The sequence below is a fragment of the Microplitis demolitor genome, chromosome 4 (genome assembly GCF_026212275.2).
Source record: "Microplitis demolitor isolate Queensland-Clemson2020A chromosome 4, iyMicDemo2.1a, whole genome shotgun sequence".
Classification (NCBI taxonomy): domain Eukaryota; kingdom Metazoa; phylum Arthropoda; class Insecta; order Hymenoptera; family Braconidae; genus Microplitis; species Microplitis demolitor.
Genome location: NC_068548.1, coordinates 12,765,423 through 12,779,917, shown reverse-complemented (window position 1 = coordinate 12,779,917; position 14,495 = coordinate 12,765,423). Strand labels below are relative to the sequence as shown.

Here is a 14,495-nt window from a genome sequence, read left to right as displayed (position 1 = left end):
AAACAAATGGCATGAAAAAATTTGAAAAGTAATCATATAATGCCTAACAAGTACATGAAATCAGTAATAGCTTAAAGTTTCAAAAAAAATTATTTAACATACATTATTTAGAATTTTAATTTTTTCGTTACTTCAAAAATTAATAATGAATGAAAAAAAAGTAATTTATAAACTTTCATGACGTTATCTTGTTGAGTATGTTTATAAAAAGGGCTTTAAGAAGCAAAAAATTTATAGATTAATTATTTAAAATTTTATACCGCCTTTTATTATAACACAAACCCGTAAAAAAAATGTTAATTAACAATTGAATAACTTTTTGAAAAATGGTGATACAACTTTCATTACCAAAAAATCATATTCTTTGAAGTGTCTAGATGACACCAGAATTTTTTCTGGCCAAAAAGATGGACGGTTAATTTGCTTAACGGTTTTTTGTTATTAACAATTGTAATTTTCTTGTCCAGAAAAAATCCAAACAATGTTTTCTCTAGAAGCCATTTCGGATCGTTTAAGCCATCAACCATATTTTTAGGAGACCTGTGACTATTTACCGTAGGTTTTCATCTTCTCGACTATACTAACAGTCATACCGTAGACTATACATTAGACACTGTATAGCCATCATACATAGACTATACATACAAATCTTACGACGATTTTCGAAAAATTCGGGAAGTAATTATTTTTACCTCGATTTTCGAAAATCGAGTTTTCATCAGATGTCGAAGTACTGAGGTCCTAGAAAGATATTCTGACTATTTTCAGAATAATGTCCGAGTGCGTGTATGTGTGCGCGCGCGCGCGTGTGTGTGTGTGTGTGTGCGTGTGTGTAAACTCTTTGTAACTTTTAAAGTAATGAACCGAATTAGATGGTTAAGATGGCAATCGAAAGAGTTTGTTGGCCGTCAACTTTCCTAAAAATTTCAGATCATTTGATCAAGTAGACTCGAAAATATTGGCGAATTACGAAAAAAAAAAAATTTATTTTAGTTTTTTAGTGATTTCTCAGAAACGACTGTAACGATCGACTTCAAAATCTACTCAGCTCTAGAATTCGATAAAATGCGTCGATTGCCACCTTAACCATCAAAATCGGTTAATTCGTTCGCGAGATATCGCGGGAAAAAGAAATGCTATAAAACGGTTTTTTTTTTCAAAAACAATGGCATACGAAAGTATTTTCGAGCTCGAAGAGCTCAAAAATGTGTTTACAATAATGATTTCGAGCTCAAGGAGCTCGAAAACACCGGGAAGTTTTGGGGCTGGCCCGCAGGGTCAACCGATAGACAGATTTTTTTTCTCGCCTTATGAACGTTTTTTGCCAGTTAGGATACCCCTCCGCAACGCCCCATAAGGAACTTCGTTCCCAAAATAAATCCAAAACTATAAAAGAGATCACCAGATATGAATAGGGGAGGGTGGGGCAGAGCGGCCCTCCTAAGCCAATTATTACTTTTTGTGGTTTTTAACTATCAGATCACTTTTGTCTTATTTCGAACAAATTTATGGACATTTTGCCGAAATTCTGGAAAAAAATTTTTTTTTTGTGGGACATAGCTGCCCCCTCCAAAAAATGATAAAAAGTTTTTTTTTTTTTTTTTTTTTTTAAATTGTTTTCATCATTAAGGATGTATTTCTTTCTCTTAACAACTATGTTTGGTTTCATATAACTCAAAAAAAATTATTTAAGTTGTGATAAATCGTTCCCCCTCGATTAGCTTAATTATTAATTATTATTTAATAAAAAAAAAAAAAAAAAAGAACAATTCTATATTTCTTATTTGTAATTATTTTGAACCCTATAGAAACGTGTTTTTTGATTTTTTAAATTACAGATCATTTCGTATTATTTACAAATTTTATCAATTAAAATATAAATTATTATTTTCGAATATTTTTAGAGGCCAAATTTGCCCCAGTTATAGAGAATCATCCGAAAAATGGATTAACATATTAAATTTTTTTTAACTTGACGATAAAAATTTGAAAGAATTATTTTTTCAGAATCTTCGGCTGGTCCATTTTGCCCTAGGTGTAATAGGTAGAGCTAAAAATGCGGAAATATATCGGATTTATAGTAATTAGACAAAAAAAAAAAATTTTTTTTATGATCAAAATTTTAGGGGGGCCGCTCTGCACCACCCACCTCTACGCAAAAATGTTAAAAATAATCTTGAGCTACGAATATAATTCAAACTTTATTTTTACTGAACAGACGGATTTCTCCTACATTGGAACGTCCTGGCATTCTTATTGTTAATTAATAAGTTCTAAAAATTATTTTTTTGTATTTGAACCATTGAAAATATACCTCTCAGAATTTTGAGAAACATTTGGTTATAATAAATATTTGAAACAAAAAGATCTGTGAAATATTCACAAGAGAGCAGCACCGACCGACGTATTCTCGTATGAATTTTAAAAAACAGTGTTAAATGTATTTTCAAGTTACCATTCCAAATTTACTTTATCGGCAACAACCGACAATCGTAGCGGTCGGTAAAATTTTTGAAAATAGCAACAAAGTATACCTGGGCTGAAAATATAGAGTTGCTAAGCATTACGGACACAAACATACAAGGTCTACAAAAACTGCGGGGACGTAATATATTGGCAGCATTTAGTTGAAGGCTTAAAGTTACTGTGTAGTTAAATCAAATTAGCTGCCGGTTACATTGATATTACTTATGACAAGTACATAATTAGCTTGACACTTAATACATAAGTCACTTAAATATGTTGCGTTATAATATCTATGTATTTATAAGTGAGAGATGATTTTATGTAAGCTTTCTAAGTTACACGGTCATGAATAATACAAGACTCATCATAATGTAGTCGTATAGTATAAGAGATGATAAAAATCATAGGTCTTAAATCTATAAGAGATTTAATACGTTGGTGCTGAAATTATAGTGGTTCTAAAGTCAAATGCATTGAAATATGGCAGTGTCTAAATTTGAAAGACTAAAAAAACCTCTATCTCAAACAATCATTGGAATCAAATACATGCGCCATAAATATCAACCGCTTCGTAGCTCTATAGGGAACAAACAGCAACTGACGTTCAGTAGCACTGTAGATAACTAGCTTTTAGGATAATTCGATGGCACCCTCAATAATCAACCTTCGATATGAACTAAAAAAATAATAATAATAATAATAATTAACTTCCTCATAGAAGAAAATAAGAATATTAGTTAATATGTGAAAGATTTAAGCAAATGTTGTAAATAATTACCTCTTTGTAAATTACAAGTATTCAGGGACACTGTGACGTAGCTAAATCTTTTTACCATTGTTTTTGAAGTGAATTTATAGTATTGATTAACTTAAGTATGTTTGCAAACAGTTGATTTGTGTGCAACGACAGCAATATATTAAGTTTAATACGCATGAGAGATTTCAAGTACTATATACATGAGTTTTGATCGCTTCGACTATCCAACTACCCTGATAGCCACCTTAACCACAAGTTAACTTAAAGGCTGGGCCGCACCTAACGAAATCCAGAATTTAAGAATTCTAGTTATTTATTAAATAATTATCATAACAGCAATTTTCTTAGCTTCCGACTAAAAGCACAAGACGAACTTCCTCGGAAGATTTTCATCATCCGAGCCCCATAAATATTCAAAAAGTGATTAGAATTCTTAAATTCGAGATTTCATTAGGTACGGCCGAGCTTTAAGTTATTGCCATATTCTGAAGCCAACTTAAAGGGGAGTATTATTCAGCCAAGAAGCTTGCCAGAAACTTTCTCGTTAAGTAAGCCGAAAATGTTTCACTGCAGAACTTGCTGAGTAAGGTGTGGCTATCAGGGAGGCTGCCGTCAACTTCTGGAAATGCCAAATTTTTGCGGCCAACTTGGCGACAAGTTGCTGCAGTAGGTTGCCGCTAGCTTGCTGCCAGCTTTGTTATGTACTGGGTTACCAGAATCAGAGCTGACGCCACCTCCTGGACAGTAGGCAGTTCGTTGTCACGCGGGACCAATTTTAAATTTGAAATCAATAAATTAATTTATTGATGGTGATGGTGGTGATGATTATCATAGTTAGTATAATTGTTATAATAACTATTCGATGAAATAACGGGTAAGGGTTAATATAATTAATGAAATAACTTTTACCTGAAGACTGAGTTTTATTATTAAGTATTTATAAGATTTGAACGGTAACAACAGTTGAGCTAGCTGCAAGTCTACGTTCTTTACTTATCCATTCTACGACCCACACGAAAAAAAATACATCCCGGCAAAATAGTATTTATCCGGCTTATATCTTTAGTATTGTCGTACGTATGCTATTTTAGCGACAGATATTACCGGATATATCTTTTTCCGTGTGAGGACTTTACTTACTGCTTGTATTTTATATTTCTCTGAATACAATATAATGATTGATTCATCTATTGATTTCGACTTTTTTATAATCTCAACATATAATTTAATAAGTATGTGTTACAAGGATTTATTATTTAGAATATGACCTAATTATTAATAAGGTACTATGAATAAATTCAATATAAATACAATAAAAATGTTGTAAAATCTTATATGTACATTTCAAATAGGAAGTTAAACGCGCGCCTATTGATGGATTGCAAGTTCCGTAATGAATTAATAGGTGGAGGCACCTGAAGCCATTGACGATAACAGCTTCTCTGATAGCAACCTTAACCGTGAATTAACTTCAAGCTACTGCCGATTCTGAAGCCAACTTAAAGGAAAGAGTTAGAGAGCAAGCAGCAGTTACCTTTAAGTTGACAGTAAATTGTCTGTTAACTTGAATTCAATTTGACTACGAGTGTTACTGGTCAGAGAATGACGTTAAGCTGATTGAAAGTTTCACTTCAAATTGACGGCAAGTTTTCCTGCCAAATCACATTCAGATAACGGCAGTTGATTTGCATCAACTTGCACGCAATTATTATCCAGCCAAGCCAGAAACTTGTCGTTAAGTTAGCCGAAAGTGGTTCACTGCAGAACTTGCTGAGCAATTATATTTAGAGTGTGGCTATCAGGGTTGGCTATAGGGATATAATTCAAAACAACAGTTTCTCCGAAACTTACTAAAAACTTGCAGGGGGATGGGGACACTTTGCCAACAAAATGGCTGCCTAGTCTGAAATTTACAAGGTTGGCGGCAGTGATAGTAAAGGGGAAAGGGGGGATATTACCAAAAATTCATAAAGGAGTTCACACATAGAGTCATAAGTAATAATTGGTGCCATTGGCGTAGCGTTTAGGAATAGTATAAATATCAAATACAAGTACTATATTTAGATAAAGCAGATTTTACAAAATAGTCTGCAAGTTCATTAATAGATGGCATATTCATACTGAAAATTGGTTAGATAATAAATTTCTTAGAGAACTTGTATGAAAATAGTAAGCATGCCGATTGGTTTATATATTGAAGGGAAGTGAATCTTTTAATATTATTATTAATAATAGTAATAAACAATTACAACCGATGTAAACTCTAATGATATAATTTTTATAATTCTAAATATAGTACAATAATATAGTTAATCAGCATCTGAGTGAGAAATTGTACGATAGTGCTATTATTAAAAAAAAATTATCTTGTAACCAATTATAATAAAAAAGTTTAGTACAGGTAAATAATATTATAATTATTTATAGAATTTTAAATGCATTTTATCAAAAATATTCCAAACACAGATTAATTAAATTAATATACAATATAATGATTGATAAGTTTACTTTTGGTTTTCGATTTAAATATTTTTTGATTTTATTATTTTCTTGACATTAGAAAAGAATCGATTTGTTTTCCCTATAGGTTTTGTTAGGCTTAAAAAATTAATTAATTTTTATAATTTCTGTATTCTGCTTCTTATTGTTATAATTTAATTAGCCGGCGAAATGTAAGAACAAAACTTTCGTATAGAAACCTTTTAGGTTACTTTATACTATTAACGTTCTTTAATTCGTTCTCAGATTAATCAGGGTTAGTAATTGATACCTAACTTGGAATTTTATTCGATATAAACATTTGTGATGGACATCGATAAATATGACATTGTCCGCATGAAAAAAGAGAAAATCCTTAAATTTCGTTAAATATCAATATTTGTAATGAAAATTATGCACTTCTATATGATTTCTATTACGAACAAACAGTGCGAACTTGAAATTCTGCTGTATGTCATTTTTGTTGATTATATATAGAAATCGTATAGATTCGATTCCAATGCAAATTTTTTTAGTATTTATGTGTTGCTCATTGTCATGCTGCCGTTTTTTTTTTCAATAAAAATCGATAGACATGAAATTGTCTACTTAAGAGAGGAAAATCCTTAAATTTCGTTGAATATTAATGTTTGTAATGAAATTTATGCACTTCTACATGATGTCTATCACGAACAAACAGTGCAAACTCGAAATTCTGATGTATGCCATTTTTGACCGCCAATTGAAGAGATAGATTCTCGCAGTCAATTTAGATGATTATTGACAGGTTTCGTATGGATTCGATTCCAATGCTAATTTTTTGAGTATTTATGTGTTGCTCATTGTCATGCTGCCGTTTTTTTTTTTAATAAAAATCGATAGACATGAAATTGTCCACTTAAAAGAGAGAAAAATCCTTAAATTTCGTCAAATATTAATGTTTGTAATGAAAATTATGCACTTCTACATGATTTCTACCACGAACAAACAGTGCAAACTTGAAATTCTGATGTATGCCATTTTTGACCGCCAATTGAAGAGATAGATTCTCGCAGTCAATTTTGATGATTCTTGATAAGATTCGTATGGGTTCGATTTCAATGCTAATTTTTTGAGTATTTATGTGTTGCTCATCGTTATGTTGCTGTTTTTTTTTCAATAGACATCGATAGACATGAAATTGTCCACTTAAAAGAAAGAATACATGGTTTATAATAGAATGAATGACTATAATATGATTTAATTATCTAAAATGCACTTCATAAGATACAATATTTATTAAAGACTTTGGAATTATTATGCTTAATAGCTTGATGATTAGAACAATAAAAAATAAAATATATTAATGTTAAAGAAATATTAATTTTACTTTGCCATTTTCGACAGTATCAAGCAAAATATTAATATTATTATTGTTATTCTTAACATCCTTATTGTTATTTTTATACAATTTTTTGTGAAAAATAGTAAACTGCAAAGAGACTGTAAGGCAAAAACAGAAGTAAATGTCAATTTTTTTTTATGAATCATTTATACAATCAGTACACAATAAAATTGAATGATTTTGACAAACCGGTTTCTCACATCTAGAGCAAAACTTTGGACTTTTTTATCTGGTTTTCGAGGGCAAACAATACACCTGACAGGCTTATCTTTTATTTGTCAAAAGTTTTCGGTGCACATTTGAGGGACAAATAATTTGCAGCTCCATCACGTAATTCTCGTGATAAGTACTGACAGGTAGCCCTCTTTTTTATCTGATATTTTACGAGTTCCAATCCAAGCCGCTTTAAAAATTCTTTTCGATATAATGTATGATTGTATTCAGTGTGGTAAATAATATAACTGTGTAGACAGGCGACGTCGATCATAAAACACCAGAGTTTTAAAAGAAGTCGCTTTGTCTGTTTAATCGTAGAATACTTATTAAAAAGCTCGTCGATAGTAAAACCACACATATTATTAGCGTTTTTTTGGAGTGAACAAGTTGAATCACCGCAAATTTCCTCAGAAGTTTTACAACTTTCGTCTAATATCACCTTAGTGCCTTTATTTTGTAATTTCAATATATACTCAAGAGCATCTCGATGAGTCGAAGAATCGGTGTCGGAATCATTAAATTTCTTTTTATCATAAAATTCGAAATTAGAGACATAACAGTAATTTGAATCCACAATCAAATACACAACAAAGCCTGGAGCTGTGCCAACTTTGTTGAGCCGCTCAACAGATTTAGTTTTTTATATTAAATATTTTCTGCTTATGGTGATATTAGAACTTGTTTCAAAATTTTGTTTACAATTTTTAATAAACGCTCCTAATATCATTTCAATTTCATTAGAACCCTGGTGGAAATAGTTTTCTCTCAGCAGTCTGAATAATATTTGCAGCATTCTGAATAAAAATTCTACAAGTATTAATGGCTCTGAAAAGATCTGAAATATTCTAAAAAAGTATGAAAAAAAGCTGTTTGAGATGTTTTACGCAATTTAAAGACTGAAACCATAAAAGTTTTTAGACTCTTCTAAAAGAGTTTTTTAGAATAAATCAGAGATTTTGTAGTCACATAACGGAAATAAGTATAATACTTTGTAAGACTTTGTCAGTGCTAATAAGTGATTTTAAAAAATATTTAGAGTTTTGGAAAATCAGTGACTGAATTTTTCAGACATATTGAATACTTTTCGTTGGAGGGAAAAAATTGGATGGGAGTAATTTCGTTAGAAGGGAAATATTATTAAAATCATTTTATTTTTCTTTTATTTCATTCCTTATTTTATTTTAAAAGTTATAACGTTATCACTTAAAACATACAACTGATCTTCAATAATTAATAAAAAAAAAGGATAACTATTGCTCTATAGTATTTTGAAATATAATAAAATGTTTTCTTACTATTACAGAGTTTACGTATACTTATAAACTATTTTACATCGTTTTTATACGTATATATTTTCCGTGATATCAGCATTGTAATTTCAGACCTTAGTAAACACACATTTGATCAATTGTTGAACAGATGGATTTATCAAAAAATGATAAGAGACCTTTTTTGTAGAGCGTTCGATTTCCTATAAAAATAAGTATTAGTCTATTTGATCCATTGATTTCTTAAGGATTTAAAAGTACTTAAAGCTAAAAAAAAAATTTTCCCGTGTTATTTAAATGGGAAAATCGAATTTTTCAATGAGCTAGGTCTGTAATCGACATAGAATTTTTATTCTTGTGCGAACATTTTTTTTAACTTCCCGCTAAGAAAATTGCACTTAAAAAAAAATGTTGCTCCGAAATGACGCACCCTAATTTTCATATATAATAGGGTGTTTCAGAAAAAAAAATTTTTTTTCTTATGGTCTCAAAAGCTAGTCTTAGGTATAAAAAAAATCCTCCCAAGAGAGCAGCTCGAAATCTCAATTCTACTAAGAGCTCAACGAATACTTATTTTCCCATTCAAATTGCATGTAAAAAAATTTTTTTTTTGTTTTTTAAAAATAAAAGTATTAAAAAATTTCTTTTTCGAAAATCGAAACACACAGCTCTGTAGAAAATTAAATTCTCTACAAAAAAGCTTCTGATTGTTTTCTCCGGAGAACTAACAGAAAAAAATTTATGAAGCTTTAAACTATATTAAAAAGTATAACTTCATGTTTCCATTATATTAAATAGTTTTTTAAATAGAAATTTAGGTTTTTTCTTCTGAACTAATGTTACCTGTCAATTTTTTTTGAATACATGGGAAAAATTTTCCTTACTTTAAGAACAGAACTTTTTTTTTAAATTAAAAATACAGAAAGAAAAAACATTTCTAATTCTTAAAAAAATATTTTTCTTTTGAAATTATTACGAAAAATAAGTAAGATTTCAGAAATCTTTTTGAAACACCTTACTGATTATACATAGCATATAGATTTACCATATAAACATGTACACGTAATAAAATCCGGAAATTATCTTTACGTTAAGTTTTCAATTCACTATTCTTTCAAGCTTCATAACTTTTTTTCTGTTAGTTGGACGAAGAAAATAGTCAAGGGCTTTTTTGTAGAGAATTTGATTTGCTACAAGACCACCTACTTTGATTTTTGAAAAAAAATTTTTTAAATACTTTTATATACAAAAAACAAAATTTTTTACACGTAATTTAAATGAGAAAATTAATATAAGTTGAGCTCTTAGCAGGATTGAGCTTTCAAGCTACTCTCTTGGGAGGATTTTTCTAATACCTAAGACTAACTTTTAAGACTATAAGACTTTAAAAAAAAAGAAATGTTTATTTTGAAACACCCTAATAATATATAAATATATATATATATATATATAGGTAAACTCATGCCATAATTTGAAAGAACAGAAAAATTTTAAAAATTTCTTAGTAATTAAACCAATGTATAGGTCGGTTTTTGAAAAAAAAATTTTTTTGTATTTTTAATATCCATTAGAAGTAAGTACAAAAAAGGACTATTTTTGGTTTTTTAGTAAATCAACCGCTACTCTGCAAATATCGATAAAAAAAATAATGTTGCCAGGGACTTTTTTAGCTTAATGTACCCCCAATAACCTTGCAAATTTTTAAATTGATCCATCGAGCCGTTTTCGGGGTGGATTGACAAAAGATTTGCAAAACAATTAAAGGAACAAATTTTGTTCCTTTAATTGTGTAATCATAATCAGAATGAAAAAATATTTTTTTTCGACTTTTCTTAAATTTTTGCATTCGTTACAAATCAAATGCAAGAAAAAGACAAAAAAAAAATTTCCCAAAATTGTCAAAAAAAAAATGAAGAAAATGAAAAAATTGCAACTTGTTTTTTTGAGTTTGAAACTTTTTTTTTTTTTTGACATTTTTCGGAATTTATTTTTTGTCTTTTTCTTGCATTTGATTTGTAACGAATGCAAAATTTTAGAAAAGTCGAAAAAAAATCGGTCTGTCGGTTGACCCTGCGGGCCAGCCCCAAAACTTCCCGCCTATTTCGAGCTCCTTGAGCTCAGAAAATTGTTGTAGATACATTTTCTCTTCGAGCTCGAAAATACTTTTGTATGCCTTTGTTTTCGAAAGAAAACGTTTTTTACGATTTTTTCTCAAACGATATCTCTCGAACAAATAAACCGATTAAGACGTTCAAGGCGACAATCGACATATTTTATTGAGTTCTATAACTGATCAGATTTTTGAATTGATTGATCAAGTCGTTTTTGAAATACTTTCAAAATACTAAAAAAAAAAAAAATGGAATTAATCGCGTCAGTCGTTTCGAAAATATTTAGAAAAAACCGTTTTTCACCATTTCTTTCTCCCGCGATAACTCTCGAACGAATTATCCAATTTTGATGTTTGAGGTGGCAATCGACGCGTTTTATTGAGTACTCAAGCTGATTACATTTTAATGTCGATCGTATAAGTCGTTTTTGAGAAATCAATAAAAAACTAAAAAAAAAATTTTTTTTTTTTCGTAATTCGCAAATATCTTCGAGTCTATTCGATCAAATAATCTGAAATTTCCAGAAAAGTTGATGGCCAACAAGCTCTTTCGATTGCCACCTCAACCATCCAAATCGATTCATTAGTTCAAAAGTTACAAAGAGTTTACACACACACACACACACACACACACACACACACACACACACACACACACACACACACACACACACACACACACACACACACACACACACACACACACACACACACACACACACACACACACACACACACACACACACACACACACACACACACACACACACACACACACGCGCGCGGTCTCCTCTACTATTATTTTCACGTGTCGTGATAATAATGAATCAAATCCATTTAAAACAAACATTTAAGTCGAAATTTAAAGAAAATTAAACAAAAGTTCAAATTTAATTGTTATAATAATTAGCACTCGTTAAAAACTCAGCACTAATAACAGTGCATGTGAAAAAGTTTTTTTCAACAGTTATTAAGTTTTAATAGTTTTTTATAGATATCAAACTATTATATTCATTAGTATATTAGAGTTGATTGACGGTGATATTTGTTCTTTTAATATTGTTTATAATTAGTTGAACATGAGAAAATAGTTATCTTGAAAAGAAGAACTTAAAACTTTATTATTTTTGAGAACTCCGGAAAAATGCATTTCGTTGTAAACTTAGTCTCTACAAAATTAATTTCTATTTTTAAGAATAACGCTATTTTCCGACACGTAATTTTTGATTAATTTTCAAAGACATATTAGCTTAACCAACCAGATTAAAAAAAAACTAAATGGTCCAACTTTTGATTTTTTTTTTCAAACTTTTAAAGTTGCAACTGACAATTATTTTATTTTGTAAGTTTGGATTACAAATAAAAGCAAAAAAATTCGTTCATTATGCTAAAAAATTATTTTTGAAAAAAAAAAAAAAAAAAAAAATTTATTGAAAAAGTATAAGATTACCCGAATAATAATTTTGTTGGTATGTAGGTTGAAACTCTTTATTTGGTTGACATGTGTTGATGTATCGAGATATGAGGAGATCAAAACTGAAATGTACATATATCTACTTAGGTCATGAAATATACGGAGATCAACGTACAGCTGAATAGCTACACGTACATTACAATTTTAATAACATTATATCTATTATCTCTAAAAATTTTTGATACACTTGTTGTGTGTAATCAAAATAAGACATATCCTCACACGTATATGAACTTCGAAATTGATTGTATGGATTATTTTATATTAATCCAAAATAAATCAGTAATAAAAAAAAAAAAAAAAAAAAAATACACGTATAGGAAATTCGAAATGATTAAGCCTCTAAGCTAATCGATTTGTTCTAAAGAGCAAAAGACCATGAAGCTCAGGTCCGTTAAATGAAGTAAAAATCATTCAAACTTTGTTAGAGTAGCTTTAGGCGATTGTAAGATTCGATGGATATATTTGCTTAATTTAGAATTTTAGTGATTTTATTTACCTCTGTGTATCACGTGTGCCTTCGGAAAAAAAAGTAATTATCAAAAAGACTTTTTTAAACAATGCTCAGCAATAAAATGTTAATTTAGGTATTTTTTTTAATATTAATACGGCCAATAGATAATTAAAAGTGCATTCACTTAGATTAAAAATACAAGCGAACGTGACATTGCGTAGTTTAATAAGCAAATGAAGCAAATGGTAAAAAATGCACTATCGATTGTAGATTGTTTTGCTTATATTATTATTATACATTATAATTTCAAGTTACAGAAAAAATTCCGCTTGTACATTTAAAGTAGAGCTTAACTTAGCATAAAATTTGTTTTTGGTAACTTAAATCATTATTCAGCAAGTGCGAAAGTAAAAATTTATTTTCAGTCATTAATTATCTTTATTTGCAGGTTCAACAATTAACTACAAATACTCATGGGAGGTACATTAATGTAACTCATGGCAGTAATGAGGTGAGTTAAAAAATATTTTGAAAATGTGAAAAAATATTTAAAGCAGTGAAAAGTCTTTCTTTATCTACGACTTTGTTTCAGGAAGTACAGAACAATAATAACAATGAAACAATAGAAAAATTAATGGAGAAAAATAGGCAATTAAATGACGAAATGCAACCAATGCCCCGTCAACGACATTCTGATGATAATAATGAAGATCTCCAACGACTACAACGACAACAAGAACAACAATTACAAGAGCAACGACTAAAACAGCGATTAGAAGAAGTGTTACGACAACGATGAAACCAACGACAAGAACAACAATTAGCAGATCAATGACGACAACAGCGATTAGAAGAATTACAAAGGCAACAGAAACTAAGACAAGTCCAGGAATTAGAAGAACATCGGCGACGACAGCGATTAGTAGAACAACGTTGGCAGCAACTACAACACGCCGAAGATGAAGAAGATCAGCGCATAATTGACCCAGTTCACGTTGGAGGACAAATATACGTTTCTAGCCGTTCACATACCGAAGCATTTAGACAGTATAAATCATCAAAATTTATAACGGTAATGTCACATGCGATTTGGGGGTATCGAAATTTGGCTCTTCGAGCGGTTAAAATTACTAAAAGAAATCAAAGTAAATTGCCATTAACACCTGAAAAGAGAGTGGTCCTGGAACACCAATATCATAAATTTCTAAAAAAAAAGAAATTTATCTAACGAGATGGTCATCATGGAACGAAATAACATTAATACGTATTTAGGACGTTCTATTACAAGTGCAGAAAAAAAAGCAATGGGATCAGGATAATGCATGTAATATGGAGATTTAAGTTAAAATAAATACAGATACTAAAATACTCGATTTACAAATTGGCTCATAAATAATAAGTAGATCCTTACCGATTTCCAGCTACAAAATACAAAAAAAATAACAGTTATTCACAAATATTTTTTTTTTCCAACTGGTTCAAGTCTTCAACTGATTAAAGACAAAAGCTGCACTACACTGTGAAAATTTCCCAAAAAATTTTACTATGGGTGCATTGTAATACCGGACCATCAGAAAACTGGTACAAAATTTACAAGTGTCCCATAGCAAAATGTATGCGCATAGGTCCCAATCGTGTCGTCTGTGCATACGTTTACTATGGGACACTTGTAAATTTTGTACCAGTTTTCTTATGGTCCGGTGTTACAATGCAGCCATAGTAAAATTTAATAAGAATTTTTCACAGTGTATTAGAAATTGCTTAAAATTCGTAAAATACATCAGGAAATAAAGTAAAAGAAAATATAATGTTTGAAATGTCTCATTTTCTAAAACATATTATACTTGCTGAAAACTTTCAAGATGTTACATTAAAAAATTAAGAACCA

At 29.9% G+C, this 14,495-nt stretch overlaps 2 long non-coding RNA genes across 2 annotated transcripts; one reads left to right on the top strand and one right to left on the bottom strand.

Moving 5' to 3' along the window:
- Positions 1-2,190: 2,190 nt before the first annotated feature.
- LOC128667588 (uncharacterized) lies at positions 2,191-3,412 on the bottom strand. The gene is made up of 2 exons (XR_008403527.1): positions 3,245-3,412; positions 2,191-3,142 (listed from the first exon to the last, which is right to left on the bottom strand). It is a non-coding gene; the product is annotated as an uncharacterized LOC128667588 (long non-coding RNA).
- A 1,940-nt stretch (positions 3,413-5,352) lies between these two features.
- LOC103575805 (uncharacterized) lies at positions 5,353-13,980 on the top strand. The gene is made up of 3 exons (XR_008403632.1): positions 5,353-5,624; positions 13,056-13,118; positions 13,200-13,980. It is a non-coding gene; the product is annotated as an uncharacterized LOC103575805 (long non-coding RNA).
- Positions 13,981-14,495: the final 515 nt, after the last annotated feature.